Here is a 17,006-nt window from a genome sequence, read left to right as displayed (position 1 = left end):
AATGCCCCCCCCCCCATTGGGGGACAGGGCCCTCTAGCCTACCGCCTGCGGCCTCATTTTCTAGCCCAAGCTCTTCCCCCCCATTAGTCCCCCCCCCCCCAATCAGGAGTGGGGCCCAGTTGGGCCCCCTGCCCCACAGCCAGCCCCGCCCCTAATCGGCCCCCCCCACACCGTAATCGGGGTTGGGGCCCGCTGGCCAATTGCCCACAGCCCCTCCCCCCAGTCAGCCCAGCCCTGATCGCCCATTTGGGCCCCGCCATCTCCTACTCCCAACAGGCCCGGCCCCAATCTGCCCTGAATTCATGCACTGGGTCTCTAGTGCAGAATAATATTGAATGTAAGCTGTAATTGAAAAATAAAATTTAAGAAATATTTTTTTAAAAGGCTTACAAGATGGAAAAACATTATCAACTCAATAGATGCAAAAATTTATTTGATAAAATCAAGATAGATTTTTTATGATTCAAAAAGCAGAAATATAATAAAATGCTTTTAAACCGATAAAGGACATCTACAAAAAATATGTATACAACAAATGACATATTTAATGGTGATCATTAAAAGCTTCAGAACCAATACAAATATCCCACTCTAGCTTCATCAATTCAGCAATGCACTGAAAAACTTAGACAGTGCAAAATAAGAAAAATATAAAAGAATAGAATCAGAAAGAAAAAAAAACAGGTAGTTATTATAGATATGATTGTCTTCTTGGAAGATAAAAACATTACATATAAATTATTAGAATCAATAAGAAAGTTTAGGGGATTTTCTAGATATAAAATGAAAACCAATTAGAATTCTAGAAACCAGAAACAAGCTGAGGAAAACAAAATATATAGTTTTCTAAAATGTTGTTCACTACAGCAACAAAAATGATAAATTTTGCCTTAAGGAAAAAATGCTTAGGAATAAATATATCAAAATATATTCAAGATCTTAAGGAGCAGATCATAAAAGGTTTTGAAATACATTAAATGGACCTATAGAAATTAAAAGAGATATCACATTCATGATGTGAAATAGTAAGTTTTAGCAATACTCGTGCTCTCTTCCCCCATGCAAGCACACCTCAGTCACAGCCCAAAGAGAGAGGAGCCATCGACAGAATGGGAGAAGCATCCTCTGCTTTTCTGAGAGAACAGAACTGTTGGTAGACGTTCCTATTTCGTGGGCCAAGGAACTCATTGATCAAATTCTGGTTGGTCCACTTAGAAAAGTGGTTCTCAACCTTCTGGCCCTTTAAATACAGTTCCTCATGTTGTGACCCAACCATAAAATTATTTTCGTTGCTACTTCATAACTGTAATGTTGCTACTGTTATGAATCGTAATGTAAATATCTGATATGCAGGATGGTCTTAGGCGAACCCTGTGAAAGGGTCGTTCGACCGCCAAAGGGGTCGCAACCCACAGGCTGAGAACCGCTGACTTAGAACATCTATATTTGTTTTTTCTCCTCACTATAGTTGATCTCTTAAATTTACTTGGCTACTCAAAGTGTGATTCTCAAACTAGCATCACCTGAAAGCTTGTTAGAAATGTAGAATCTAGACCTAGTAAATCACAATCAGCATTTTTATCAGATTTCCAGGTGAGTTCTCTACATTTAAAAAAAAAAAAAACTGCTTTTTTTAAAGAGAGAGGTAGGGAGAGGAAGAAAAAGATCAACGTGAGAGGGGAACATTGATCTGCTGCTTCCTGCATGCCCCCCACAGGGAATTGAACCCAAAACTCAGGCAGGTGCCCTGACCTGGAAATTGAGCAGCAACCTCAGGGCAGGATGCCCAACCAACTGAGCCACACAGGCCAGGGCAAGTTCTCTACATATTAAAGTCTGAGAAGCATTCTCTAGGAGACTCTCCAACCAGGAGAATCTACTTATGCCAAGTAGATTATGCCAATGTTGCAATGTTGCTCTACCAATCTCTCCCATCAGTGAGAATCCTCACCTACACCTGTCCAAATGCAGAAGCCACTAGCCACTTGTGGCTATGAAACATTTGAAGTGTGCCGTCAGTATAAAACACTCAGTGGATTTCAAAGATTTAATGCACAAAGGAAAATGTAAAATACCTTACTTTTCATATTAATCACATGTTAAAATCATAATATTTTAGACATAGCGGGTTAAATAACATGTATTCTTAAAATTAATGTCACCTGTTTCTTCTTACTTTTTTTTTATTGTGGCTACCAGAAATTTTTAAAATTATACATGTGGCTTGCACTTGTGGCTTGCACTATATTTATACTGGCCAGCACTACTCTAAACCCGGTTCTCTGCCTCCCGGCTTGAGACTGTATGACTCACGTACCCATCCCCATGCTAATTAGCTTCCTGGCTGCAATCCCATAATTGTCACCCTTTGATATAACTAATGGCCCTCTAGTTGGACAAGCCTTTTGGTCCTGGCCATCTCCATCATGTTGCACCAGCAATGTTCCCCTCTGATGAAATGCAAACTTTTTTTTTAGTTTAGATTTTATTGTGGTTTGGAAAGAGCCCATAAATAAGAGAAAAGGGATCAGGGCTCTGGTTCAGCCTCTGCCTTGAACGTTCTCTATGACCTTGTCACATCCCTGTATCTCTTCTTCCACCCTTTTATATCCAAAAAAAAAAAAAAAAAAAGATGAGAATTTTAAACTATATAGTCTTTAAGATTTTGGAAATCCCTAACACAAACAACAGTCGTTTACTCTCAGTTATCTGGTATGCACATTTACTCCAATTAGACTGTAGACTCCTTGAAGGCAGGCATTTTATCTTACTTTAATTTTTTTTCAGCTGTATTGAGGTCTAATTGACCAATACAATGGTAAGATATTTAGAGTGTACAGTGCGATCATATCATATACATATACATTGTGGAAGGAATCCCACCCATCAAATGAATTAACATATCTATCATTTCACATATGTACCATTTTTTTCTCCTTTTTTTGGTGAGGACATTTAAATTCTATTCTCTTAGAAAATTGTAGTTATACAAATACAGTCTATAATGTTATACATTAGGCATTTTATCTTATAGTTCCACTAGAGGCCCAGAGCACAAAATTCGTGCATGGGGGAGGGGGGTGTCCCTCAGCCCAGCCTGCACCCTCTCCAATCTGGGACCCCTCGAGGGATGTCTGACTGCCCGCTTAGGCCCAATCCCTAAACAGGCAGTTGGACATCCCTCTCACAATCCAGGACTGCTGGCTCCCAACCACTCACCTGCCTGCCTGCCTGATTGCCCCTAACCGCTTCTGCCTGCCTGCCTGATCACCCTCTAACCACTCTCCTGTCAGCCTGATAGATGCCTTACTGCTCCCCTGCGGCCCAATTTCCCCCAACTGCCCTCCCTTTCTGGTCTGGTCACCCCTAACTTCCCTCCCTTGCTAGCCTGGTTGCCCCTAACTGCCCTCCCCTGCTGGCATGATTGCCCCCAACTGCCCTCCCCTACCAGCCTGGTCTCCCCCAACTGCCCTCCCCTGCAGGCCTGGTCCTCCCCCCCAACTGCCCTCCTCTGCCAGCCTGGTCACCCCTAACTGCCCTCCCTTGCAGGCCCAATTGCCCACAACTGCCCTCCCCTGCTGGCCATCTTGTGGTGGCCATCTTTGACCACATGGGGGTGGCCATCTTATGAGTTGGAGTGATGGTCAATTTGCATATTACCTCTTTATTATATAGGATTTCTAACTCCCAGTGCTTTGGTTGAACTTCAAGAATTTCAGCAATTGGCCCTAACCACCTTGGCTCAGTGGATAGTGTCAGCCTGCGGACTGAAGGGTCCCAGGTTTAATTCTGGTCAAAGGCATGTACCTCGGTTGAGGGCAATCCCCAGTAGGGGGTGTGCAGGAGGCAAGCTGATTGATGTTTCTCTCTCATTGATGTTTCTAACTCTCTATCCCTCTCCCTTCCACTCTGTAAAAAATCAATAAAATATAATTTTAAAAAAAGAATCTCAGCAATTGTCCTTGCTAAGGATTTCGATGCCAAAGAACAAACCATTTATTTGGTCAAATCCAAGCTTTAGAAAAAACTTGAGATCCTATAAAGTTACAGAGGTAGAGACATAATCCACAAGCAATTGCATTTTGAGGTAAATCCTGCCTGCATATTTGTGTCCACACATTTGTTTTTAAAAGTTTGGCCATCTGACTGTAACCTGAGGAATCTTGGTTAAACATTTCTTTATGCAAAAACAAAGAATGTTGAGTAGTTAAATATTTTACCTCTGAGGCTAAAATTGGGTTATTTTTTTCCTCCCCTCTGAATGTTTAAGGTGGAAAACCAAGTGTAAATGTTCAAAAGATTTCCAATTGTGAAAATCTCATCATCTATGAAAGAAGAATAGTGGTCACTAACACCTTTGAATGGTTAATTAATTCAAGCAACGTGTTTTAAGCGTCTTGTACTATAAGTGAGTGAGTCAGCAGTCTTTTTGGAACATCTCCAAAATAGGGAGAGATCTCAGATAATGGACAATGGAAAACCTGTCATTCCCTTTTCTTAAGTATCTTACTACTTAGTTGAGGAAAACAGAGCATACGAACTGAAGACGACTATATGGAAATTTACACAATACAAAAGTAATCAATAAACATCTGTTGAGCGCCTGTTATATGCACAGTGCACATGAACAAGGCTAATACATGCACTCTCAATATGTTCAAGTGCTAATGGCTCAAAGGGGGATCAGCTTAGCTTGGGTGTTCAAAGGGTTCAGGAATTGAATGGAAAAACAGAATGCCTGGAGAGGCTAGCTCAGAGCAGCTATCAGAACCTTCAGAGAGCTGAGCAGTTCTCTCCTCCCACCAGAGAAGCTGGGAGAGGTGAGAAACCACGGGAAGGGGGTTCAGTCATCTGAAGTCCTCCCATAGACACGCGGTTTGTGGGTCACCTGTGGAGGAACCTACACCAAAGCCCTCCCATCTTTGAATACATTGCAGGTGCTTTTCTGAACACTGAAGTTTCTGAAACAGACACTAGATGAGAACAAGGGTGTCAGATTGATTCTGACCCGAATCAAAGACCCAGTTTCCCATCCATCAAATAGAAACAATAAATACTATCTACCTGTAGCGTTGGGAGGATCAAGTGATTAACAATCTAAGATCCTTATGCATATAATGGGTGTTCAATAAATGCAATAGAAATTATAAAACTCCTGAATAATTCACAATTATAGCCAATAATAATACATTACTCTTAAAAATTTTATTAAGAGGGTCAATCTCATGTTCTTTCCACAAGAAAAGAAAACACTTCACCAAATGCAAATACAGTGGAGCCTTGACTTACGATTTTAATTCGTTCCGTAACGGAGCTCGTAACTCAAATTACTCGTATGTCAAATCAAAAGTGAACGAGTGAGACACATGATGCTGGGCTGATGTTGTGGCGTTCACTGTGATGTTCGCTAGTAGGTGAAGGAGACACAATGAGGAAATTGGACAGAAGAAAATTCTAAAAGGGGGGAGCCAGAGGAACAAGCAGAGAGCTAGTCTCTTGAGGACATGTTTCCAGTGATAACCACCACTGAACAGTCCACTGTCTATCTGCATTTTATTATAGGACATATTCGGGATAATTTTCAGTTGGAAGAGGCATTAAAATCTAGGATTTTGTTTCAAAATTTAAGTCAAGCATTTAATTTAGTCTGTTGTTTAGTGGGCCAAAATAGAAAAATTGATCAGAAATTATTTTTACCAGCAAACATCCCATTTTCACATATATTATAGAAAAGTTAGAGAAATAGCCAGCACAAAATTCATAATGCTTTGATGCATTTTTAATCAAACCCCCATGCTGACAGACAAAAGTGAAAACAAGTTAAGCTTATAATTCCCTTTTAATACAAAAAAATGAACGTCTATATAACCCTAGACAAAGAAACAGCCTCTGTCCCCATAAGTGGATTTTATAATTCTATCTGACTCAGTGATACTGCTCTTAATTTTCTTCATGAGTAGCAATTAATAGATGATATAATTCCATGTTTCAAATGCAGGTACCACACAATCAAATAACAATAAATTAAATATGGGAAGAATGAGAAAACCATTTATTTGATTAATCCTCTTTAACCAGGAGTCTGATTCTGGGCCTAACTGTAGCTGGATGACATGAAATGCTCTATTTAGAGCTAAAGGACAAGGACTTAACTACAAAAGAAAATACAAAGGAAAAGATGTTGCAATTAAAGTGACACAATATAAAAAAAAAGAAGTCAGATAACTAGGATGAAAAATGAAATAACACATTAGCACAGTGGTGAAATTTCATTATATCTCTTTCAAATCCTTAAATTCCAGGGATATTTGGTTTGTAAACTTAGGAGTCACTCTAAGACGCAGCAGAAGTTAATGTGTAATCGGTCTAAGTGTCTGTATTAACTGCTACAGTAATATTTTATGCAAATTAAGAAGGGGGCATCAGCATTGGGTTTCCCAATGGCTCATGGAGGGATAGACTACATGTATTTTCCCTCTCTGGTCCTGATTCCAGGGGATTTCACCTGTGCCTCTTCCAGCCCTGTACCTACTGTATATGGTCAGGTGTTCACCTGGTGCATGCTTCCGTGTACTATAAACCCTTCCAGACTAGGACCATTGCTCATTGACATTCATGCTGCTCTAGTACAACGCTAAACCAGAAGGAGCCTTGGCAAGGGCAATGAATGTCTCCCTCTGAATTTCTAATAGTTTGGTATTGTTGCCAATGAGTTAAAGCAAGAATTTTAAAACCAGACTGCCATGATTTTTTCATACATTAACATCAGGACTACACCTATGAACTGTATTTACCTACAATTAAAATCCAGAATAAGGTAAGAGGAGGATTCTCTTCAAAATTGAATAAAACCAGGGTTTGATAAAAAAAAAAAAAGTTATGTTATTTACGGATTTGTTAAGTACTTATATTGTATCATTTAAAAAATAATGTATATGTGTTTTACTTTATATTACATATGCTTTTTAAAAGATGGGATTAGTAATAGTTTAATATTATTTTATTATTGGTATTATACTATTTATACTATTTCAATAGTAGTATTTCTTATTAAAAATTTTTGATAGAACAAAAGAATGAACAAATGCTATGATGTCAATACATCTGGGCCCAAGGAGATTCATGGAAGACCATGAGCTTTAAAGCCAAATGGTACAACACATGCAGAAATTTATCTGAATTCAGAGCATAAACAGAAGACACAACATCATCCTTGAATCTGCTAGTTTAAATTAGATTTTTAAAATGATGAAGTTATCAACTGCAGCCAACATAACTGATAAATCTATGTCTTCAATCCCAACACCATCCTGTGTTTCAGGCTTTATAACCAATGATCTGAGACATTCCGCTTGGATGCTCCATGATAAACTGCCTGCACCCACCTCCCAGGTTAGCAGACACAGGGGCCAGACTGCCCGAGCTCCACTCAGCAAGGTGCTTAACCTCCTTATACCTCAGCTCTACCACCTGAAAATGTGATGGATAAAAAGCTCTACCTCACAGAACCGGTGGGGCATTAAAACTGTGTCTGGCACCTATGCAATGCCATGTAAGTGTTCAGTAAATAAATAAGGTCATTTGTGAGGGCACGGGTACCTCATTTCTACCTACCTCTCAGTGCCTCACACCTCTCACTTTTTAAAATTTTTCTTCCAAGTGCCAAGTTCTTTCTTGCTTCAGAGCTTTCACCTCCTTTTTGTCTCTTCTATCATTTTTTTCCATTTTTATCCCCAAAGACCACCAGAGACATCCTGAAGTGATCCATTTTATACAACATCTAAGGTTTTTTTGCCCAATGGCTTTCATCTTTGTAGAGTTTAAGAGAACAGGGGGCTGTCAACAGGGCAGGTACTGGCTTGAATGCCATTAATATAAATGCTATAAAAATTCAGGAGTCATAGAAGTCACACTGTCAAGGATCCAAGTTCCGGCTTCTGTCAGGATATCCTGGGTCAGTCACTTAACCGCCCTGTTCTCTCTAAAATCAGGATGAAGATTATACCCACCCTCCAAAGTAGTTACAAGGATTTCATGAGGCAATGAATGTTGAAGGGCCCTCTACACCAACATGGGTTTATAATTTAGCATTATTACTGTTCTTATTATTACTAGTTGCTATTATTCTGTCCACAGGATAAGGACTAGCCTTTGAGTATAGCATCTCTCCGTTCAGCACAAGTCTTTATCTCGGTGAACACGCTTTATTCTAGTTTGCTGCAGTTGATCCGTTTAACTGCAGTCCCATGTGAAACAATGAAAAATCATGCCAGGTGTAAAGACAATTCCTGGCTGCTATGTTGTCATAGGCCTGGATACTGTCACACAGACAGCCTAGTAAAGGCAGTCATTGGGTAATATGATTGGAATGTGTTAGGTATGTTTTCTTTTCGTAAAAATTTCCTCATACCTGACAGAAAAATAACAAAAGAAAGAGGAAAGCAAAAAACTAATATCCGAGGGCCTACTATGTGTGAGGCACTTATGAAAAGAATCAAATCTGGCACCGCTTTTAGGGCCCAAGGACTGGGGCGGGAGGCGTGGCAGAACCTTCTTAGGATTCTTAGGATTATTGTCAAATTTGGGGAACCTCTACTGGGTTCCATGAGAGCTGTAAGATTTCAAGGCATCTCAAGCTTTCTTATGCAAAGACCAATCTTACTTTTTGAATGAAGAGAACTAGTCAATGAACTTGTTATAATAATACAAGTTTTATGTTATCATTGCTGATGCCAGTATTTTATTTTTACACCAGTTAGAAATGTAAATATTTTCCCAATATATTTGTGTAATTCTGTGATATTTCAGGATACATCAAACATGTTTGGCCTACAAACACGGTAATTCTGATAAATACCCTTTTGAGAGCTTTCCCAAATATTTCTAAATGTATCAAAAACATTACCCAGTATATTTCTGGCAGCAATGTCTTGTTTTGACAAGACATTGATGAGAACTGAGTGATTCTCTTATAATTTTGTGTGCCTGGTGATTGGAAGAATTTTCCACAGACTGACTTCTGGCTCCATATATTTTAGTCTGTGTTTCTCCTCCACCACCCACATACTTTCAGTAGTAGGAGCTTTAGCTCATTCACATGTTACCACGCAGGCTCTGGTCTTGGGTTTTGCTGTCATAATGATGGTGAGTCAAAGCAGTGGATGGTAGGAATGAGCCTGGAAATAATTCCTACACCAAAACAGCTAGCTAAATAGCTCCTCATGAATATGGCTGTAAATGATGTAAATGGATCTGACCTAAATGTAAATGGGTCCCTAACTCAACTTTTTGTAGACTGTTCTCCAAAAGGCCTGTGGTAACCCCAGTGCTACTCAACATGAGGGGAAATGTAACAAGAGGAGGTGAGAATAGGAGGAGAAAGCAGCCTTCACTAACTGAAGTGAAAATATTTTGCATGTATACATTTTATAAAAGCCAAGGACTCCATCTACATATTATTAGAGCCCTCCCAGGGCTTCTGAAGGGGTCCATGCAAGTGAAGGGCCTTGAAGTATATGCTCCAACATTTTGCAAAGAATCTGCCTTGGTCTCTGATTTTTTACCCCATCCCTAACCTAAAACTTGATCATGGAAAAATTTTCTTCTTTTAAAATTTCATTTCTGTATTATTTGAAGACAGAATATGTTATTCTATATGAATAAGCTTTAATTTTAAAATCAGAAAAACAGCATAGATTTTTAGTCTATTGGAATTGATCAATCCCCCAACCTCCATTTTGAAGGAGTTTAATAATTAGTAAAATGTGTGCATAAAATGGACTATTGAGAAAACCACAAGAAATCTGAGGGTTTTCTATGAAATCTGGAGAATATCCTATTGTGTTATAGATATCCTCTTCCTATTCCCACCTACCTTGCCTAGTCAATAATACATACCCACTCAAATAGTATTATAGAATCAAGAAGTCAACTTAAAGGTGTTCATCTTATAGCTTTTCAAATGAAAAGACAGAATTAATACAACAATTAAATGAACACGTCTATTTATTGATTAAAAGCAAATGATGCTCTGGCCAGTGTGGCTCAGTTGGATGAGCATTGTCCCATGTAATGAGGGGTGGCTGGTTCGATTCCAGGCCAAGGCACATGCGTAGATTGCAAGATTGATCCTCAACTGGGGATGTATAGGAGGCAGCCAATAAATGTTTCTCTCTTGCATCAATGTTTCTCTCTCTCCCTCTCTCTTCTCTCTCTAAAAAAATCAATTAAAAAACACTTTTTTTTCAAAAAGCAAATGATTATGAAAATTGTCATTTCAGAGATAAATCCAAGATACTGAGATACAGATGATACAAATAAATTCTCCGAAAGTGAGCAGCGACCTGATTCTGAACCATAATGGGTGGCCCTTTCTGAGACTGGAAAGTGTGGTAAGACTGTGATTCCTTTTCCCATGTAGTTTGCCAGCCATATGGGACTATATTTCCATATCATCTGTCTCCCAACCCTGACACTAACCAATCCATGATTTCATCTCGTCTTTAGTCTTTACCCCAGGGAGAAATGGTTGGAGAATAGGTTGAAATAGGATGAACTTCAAAGGTAGGACAAACCTGATTCATGTATCATTTATAATTAAAGCAGATATGCTTTTAGAGTTTGTTTTTTAGTTATGTCAAAATATTTCCATCTCACTATCAATGAATCAAATGGCTACATCCAAACATCAAGAACCCTAGTGAATTAAATTATGAAGCAAAAATTATGGAGGCTTATGTATATTTTGGTTACATTCTTAAGGAATAAATTTATCTCTATATATTGTACAATATTTCTGGGTAGAATACCATAACACATATCTATAACTCTTTCTTGTCATTCCTTATAGTTTATTTTATGGATGTATCTCAATAACTATTTTTAATAGAACTGCATTTTAAAGACCTTAAAAAGCATACTCTCTTCTGCCATTTCAATGTCAAATTATAAAATAAAGCAGCCCATAGTAACTATCCCATTTTGGAATGTTTTGGAACAGAAATTTCACCTTAGTAAGGAAGAGGATCCTAAAAATGCCAATGGAGCATCTCCTGGTGAGAGGAAGCTAAAGAAATCCCTGATTGTACCAAGGTGGGTGGCTAGGCATTCACATTTCATACATACCTCCATCTCAAGGCCTCGTTGCCAAGTCAGCACAGTGAAATTGGCAAAATGGATCCACAAACCTTCCATTGATATGTGTCCTTAATCTGACCTTTGTTGCAGTCGATGTCTCCAAAACTAGGCATTCATTCATTTATCCATCAATGATTGATGACTTTGCATGTACTAGGAAATGAAGATACTGCATTGAATGAAACAGGCATGTCTGTTGCCCTCATGAAGCTAACAATTGAGCAGGAAAGATAGAAAGTAAATAAAATATTACTCCAACAATTAATTAATCATAGAGAGGATTTCCCCCTGTTTCCAGGAATATTGGATTTGACTCTGTGAGTTGGAGAGGAGGAAAAATGTTTGCCAAGAGGTCCAAATTCATACCCTTTCACCATGAATCCAAGGCAAGGCTACTTCTACTCTAGACCCAAAAATTATCAGGAAGGAGCTCCCCCCACCGCCCAGCCACCAATCCCTGGGACACCAGATCATAAGCCCACCCTGTGTGTTAGTGGTCAGAAAGAGATGTTACCAGAAGAGTGAAGATGGGTAAGTTTCCTGATCAGACCAAAGCACATTTCATAGGCCAGGAGGATCTGGGGCTTGTTTCAGGAGCAAGCAAAGTAATTGTAAGTAAGAGTGATGTGATCAGAGTTTTAAAAAATCTCCCTGACTTCATTGTGAATTATGGTGTGGATGGGACCAAAAACAAAAGCAAAGAGGGCAGTTAGAAGTTATTTCAGGCAAGAGATGATGATGTCTTGGTTAGGGTGGTGACTTTGATGATGGAAAACAGTAAATAGTCAAGAGCTTTATCAGCAGGTGGCTGACTACGAAGGGATAATGAAAAGGGAGAGCTCAGGATAACTCATAGATTTCCAACCTGAGCCACTAGCTCAGCGATTCTTAATCTGGCTGCTCATTAAACTCTCCTGAAAACCCTTATCTCCAAGATTCTCATTGAATTGGTTAAGCAGGGGGCCCAGGCACACGTATGTTTTCAATGCTTCTTAGTGGTTTCAAATGTGAAGCCAGGTTAGAGAATCCCTGAACCAGGTGAACAAGAGATCCCAAGGGAGAAAACAGCTGACAGGGAGAGAGTTTGAGGGGAAATTTCATGAGTTTTCAATCTGATGTGGGTTTTGTCAGAGGCACTCAGGTGATAGATCAAGTTTAAAGTTGGACATACCTGTCTGGATGGTAGAGAAAAGATCTCAATTGGAAGCAGGTGAAAGTGATTGACATTTACATTGTAACGGAAGGTATGGCAGAATGTGTGATTACCTAGGGCAGTGGTTCTCAACCTTGGCTGCACATTAGAATCACCTGGGAATCTTTTTAAAATTCTGATTTCCGGGCCTCATCCTCCGGAAATTCTGTTTCTTTGTTATGGGGTGGGGCCACAAGATTAGTAACAAAGAAACAGAATTTCCAGAGGATGAGGCCCAGAAATCAGGATTTAAAAAAGATTCCCAGGTGATTCTAACATGCAGCCACGGTTGAGAACCACTGACCTAGGGAGAGAGTAAGAGGGGCCTGAAAAAAATCCTTCATTAAAGATAGAGGGTGATGAGTCAGCAAAGACCGTGAAGGAGTGCCGGTAAGTTAGAAGGAAACCAGGAAAATGGGGTGTTGCCAAAGTCAGCGCAACGGAATGTTTCAAGAAGAGAGTGTGTAAGTGGATTGAAAGCTGTGTTTAATTTTGTCAGGGCCTGGAACTCCACCCTCCTTCCAACAGTCTAAGGCAGTGGTTCTTAACGTTGGCTGCACATTAGAATCACCTGGGAATCTTTTTAAAATCCCGATTTCTGGGCCTCATCCTCCGGAAATTCTGTTTCTTTGTTATGGGGTGGGGCCACAAGATTAGTAACAAATAAACAGAATTTCTGGAGGATGAAACCCAGAAATCAGGATTTTAAAAAGATTCCCAGGTGATTCTAATGTGCAGCCAAGGTTGAGAACCGCTGGTCTAAGGTCTGGGTTGATTTCTGGCCCTCCCCATAGTAAGTCTACTTTGGCAAGATAGCTATTAGCAAGGAATTATTATTTAAAGGTCAAATTGAGGAGACTCCACTGCCTAACTTTTCAGAATTTGGAAAATAATTACAATCTCAATTCAGATACTAAACATAAAAAATAACATTCTCTGTGCACATGCACTCATGACTTCTAGCACTTGGGCATACATGATGTTCACCTATTTGTGGGTTTAAGCTTGGCAAGTATTGCAACTCTTTTAGGATTCGGTAGCATTCTTTCTGTTGCCAAGCCTACCCAGGGCAAAACAATCCGAGTGATCTTTCAGAACTTGCCTCCTCTCTGGGCCCCTACCATGAGGTATACAGGTTTTTGTTACTATCACGGTGTCTATGCCATTAATTTCATTTCTTTACATGTGTGCCTCCTTCTGATTTCCCTGAGGGCAGGTAATAGTTTTATATGAGCTTGTATTCCCAGCACCTATCACAGTGCCTAGCACTTGGTATATACTGAATAAATGTTTGTTGAATGAATGGAAAGTTGCATGATTTTTCTCTGAGTTCATGAACAGCCAATCTGGAAATTCCATCTCTAAGTATTCTTTCATCATAGACTGTAAAATACTGTTTAAATAAAGGATGTGGTTTATCCATGTTTAAGTTTTAGGTCAATTTTCTATGGAGTTAGTAAAATCTCGTTCCAATACAAATTATTTAATCCCTTGGTGCCTTGGGTTTTCTGCCTATAAAATAAGAACAGCAATGCTGATTTCCCTGGGAGCTGCAGTGAGGATTGTCAAAGTCAGAACTCTGTTTGCCCATAAGAGGTACTCGAGGACCAATTGATGATCACTTCTGTCTTGTTCTCTCTCTGAGTATGTTTTTGTTCAGATCCTATGAGGTAAGTTCTCCCAGAGCAGTTGCTAACAGGCTGAATCTTAGGAGGATTCCCCAAGCAAAGAGCTGGCTTAATCATGTCATTCTTTTCCACAGGGGTAATTTTTCTGGAGGGCTCCAGTCCCTTCTGGTCATAAGATTCAGCCTGTTAGTCCCTTTGAGCAAGCAAAGTATTGGTGGCCTCAGGGCAGAGCTAGGCCAGCTGCAGGAAATGTAGTCAAAACTGCCTTTAAGGTCATCTCAGACTTCGATGAGTTTGCTCAGAGCTCATCTCCCCTCAAGTTCAAGTCTGCTGTTAAGTTGATTTAAGGGTCTCTTGGTGAAAAATCTATCAGAGAAGTAAGAGATTACCTTAACCAAGGGCAATTTTTCTGACCGCAATTTAAATAACCCGTTTTCATTTATTATAGGTCCACTTGACCCATGGGACGTCCATTGACTGAGTGCGGATTATACGCCAGGTTCGGGGGTATTGTAACTATCTCCAGTTTTACACATGCAGAGAGGGAGGCTCAGAGACATTAAGCCATCTGCCCAATGTCACACAGCTGGCAACAGGCAGTGACACCAAACAAACTCCAGACTCTCTGATTTTGGGCTCTTTTCTACAATTCAGTATTGCTTCATCTTCTTTTGGTAGGTCTCTAATATGCTTTGTTTTAAAGCTCAATTTTATCTTCAATTGGCTGAATACTTGTAATCCCATCTCAAAGAATATATGTATGGGTTTTCTTGCCATTTGAAATTATTTTGAGGCAAAAAATTTAAATGAAATAAAAGTATAACATTTAGCTATCTGACTTGGAACATTCACATCTGTGATCACCTTTCTTCCTTCACTTTTAAGAAAATATAACTGTCTTACTTATATGGCTTTTCAGTTTCTTTTTTCTGTTTCTCACACATGATACACATGATCTCATTCGATTTATCAGTAATTTAGCCCTTTGAGCTTACAGTGCGTTGACTATTATGGGAGGTACTTTACTCATGACCAGATGACAGCAGCCCCTGCTCCTGGTAACTGCAAACAAGTCTGGGTTTCTTGTGCTTTTAACATAGTACCCAGGAGGATGTTTGCAGATTCTTACATTTTCATCCACAAAGACCTAACAGCTTCATGGGAGCAAGCTAGAAATGGATAAAGGTCATGATGTGGCCCCTGGGGAAAGGCAGTTCCATTTTCTCTGGGAAGTGCTAGGCAGACTGTCCAACCAACATAAGAACACAAGGTTCATTTGATTTTCCTCTCAGGTGTCAACTCCAAATGACTGGTGGTAGCCGCCTGAATGCCAGGCTCCGGTATAAGACTGCTGCAGTCCCTCTGTGACGTCTTCCATGGGCAGCAGGGAGTTGTGCCAAGGCTGTGCACATGCCAGGACTTGCCATCCTGAGAGAAGGCAGTGGCCCAGGTAACAACTCAAAGAAAAACTGAGCTCCAAAAAAGGGGGAGCAAGAGCCCCATTTCACAAATTACCCCAAAGAAAACATGAACGTATTAAAGAATTATATCCCTGAAACCTATATAATTTTATTAACCAATGTCACCCCAATTAATTCAATGAAAAAGAAAAGAAAACGTATGAATGACATACTTTCAATTAAAAACACACCTAAATACATAAATAACTGAAGTAGAAGGAAATAGAGAGAAGGGCGTATTATTCAGGGAGGGGGCAAGCAGACCATGTTCCTGTGATGAAGAACACCAGGTCTGGTAAAATTTGCCCTGCTGCAAACTTAGAGACCAACACACTGATGAGGTGAGTCCAAAGCCTCAATGAGTACATTTCAGGTGATAAATACAAAGGGACCATGCTGGCAGGGCTGACATTTGGCATATGAGCTGATCACACCAGCACAATAGATGTGCAGGTGCCATGGATACCTACGTGGAAAGCTTCTCTGTTGTTGACCCTGAGCAGGACTCTTGGTGGGCTTAAAGTACTATAAGATGCCTGTTACCGGTGCTCCTTTTGGTGTGGACAGCTCCTCCTAAGAACCCTCAGATGGAACACTGTGTCTACCTGACAGGTGACATTTCTCTGTCTTGAAACATTCACCATGGAGGGAGGGAAATGGGCAGGTATCAAATTGCAGCTCGAAGTAGTAACTTATCACAGAGACACGGGTGAGGTGCAGCCCCAGGCAGGGAACCTGCCCCCGTCTGGGAGGGCCGGGGAAGGCTTCTTAGAAGAGACATTAGAGCCAGTTTACTGGGCAGAAAACCATGAGGAGGTCGTTCTGGTTTAGAGAAAGGGTAAGCAGAGGCAGGGAAGCAACAGCACAGTCAGCTAACTGCAACCAGCTCAAGGTCCCTGGTGCAGAGAGTGAGAGAAAGGAGTGGGAGGAGGCCCCAGGGCATGATGGGTCTGAACGTCACTGAAGGTTTTTCAGCAGAGATATGGCGCAAACATCTTTGTCGTTCCATGTCGTTGATAGCATTGTAAAGACTCAATTGGAAGTGAGAGAGAGATGCTGGCTAGGAAATTACTGCAATTTTCATGGTAAAAAATAAATGAATACAGGCAGATTCAAGAAATACTAGAAATTAAAATCATCAGGACTTAAAGACTGTTGGGTGAGAAGAAAGGAAGAAAAAAGGACCAGGTGACTCCGAGGGTTCAGGGTTGGGAAGATAACAGGGCCATTAATGGTCTGGAGAAGATAGGGGGCAGTGGGTTTGGGTTTCTCTGCATGCCTCCTCCAAAACCAGGAGCTAAAACAGTAGTGGCCAGTGGAGAGCATGAGCTTTGAAGTCAGAGATCAGGAGTCAAGTCCACTGCTTTCCCTCCCATTCAAGAGCCACATGGTGAAGAACAAGTTAGTTAGCCTCTCTGAGTCCCAATTCTCTAACAGCAAAACTGAGATAATAAGAGTGTGCAACTCATAGTCTGACGTTGAAGATCCAATGAAAGTATGTATATCTGATACTTAATACAGCTCCTGGTACATAGTAAGAACTCAATAATGCTAGATATTTTTGAATCAGTAAATATATATTTGGGGTAA

This window comes from Myotis lucifugus, unplaced genomic scaffold (assembly GCF_000147115.1).
Source record: "Myotis lucifugus unplaced genomic scaffold, Myoluc2.0 scaffold_191, whole genome shotgun sequence".
Classification (NCBI taxonomy): domain Eukaryota; kingdom Metazoa; phylum Chordata; class Mammalia; order Chiroptera; family Vespertilionidae; genus Myotis; species Myotis lucifugus.
Note: the sequence above shows the minus strand (reverse complement) of the source record.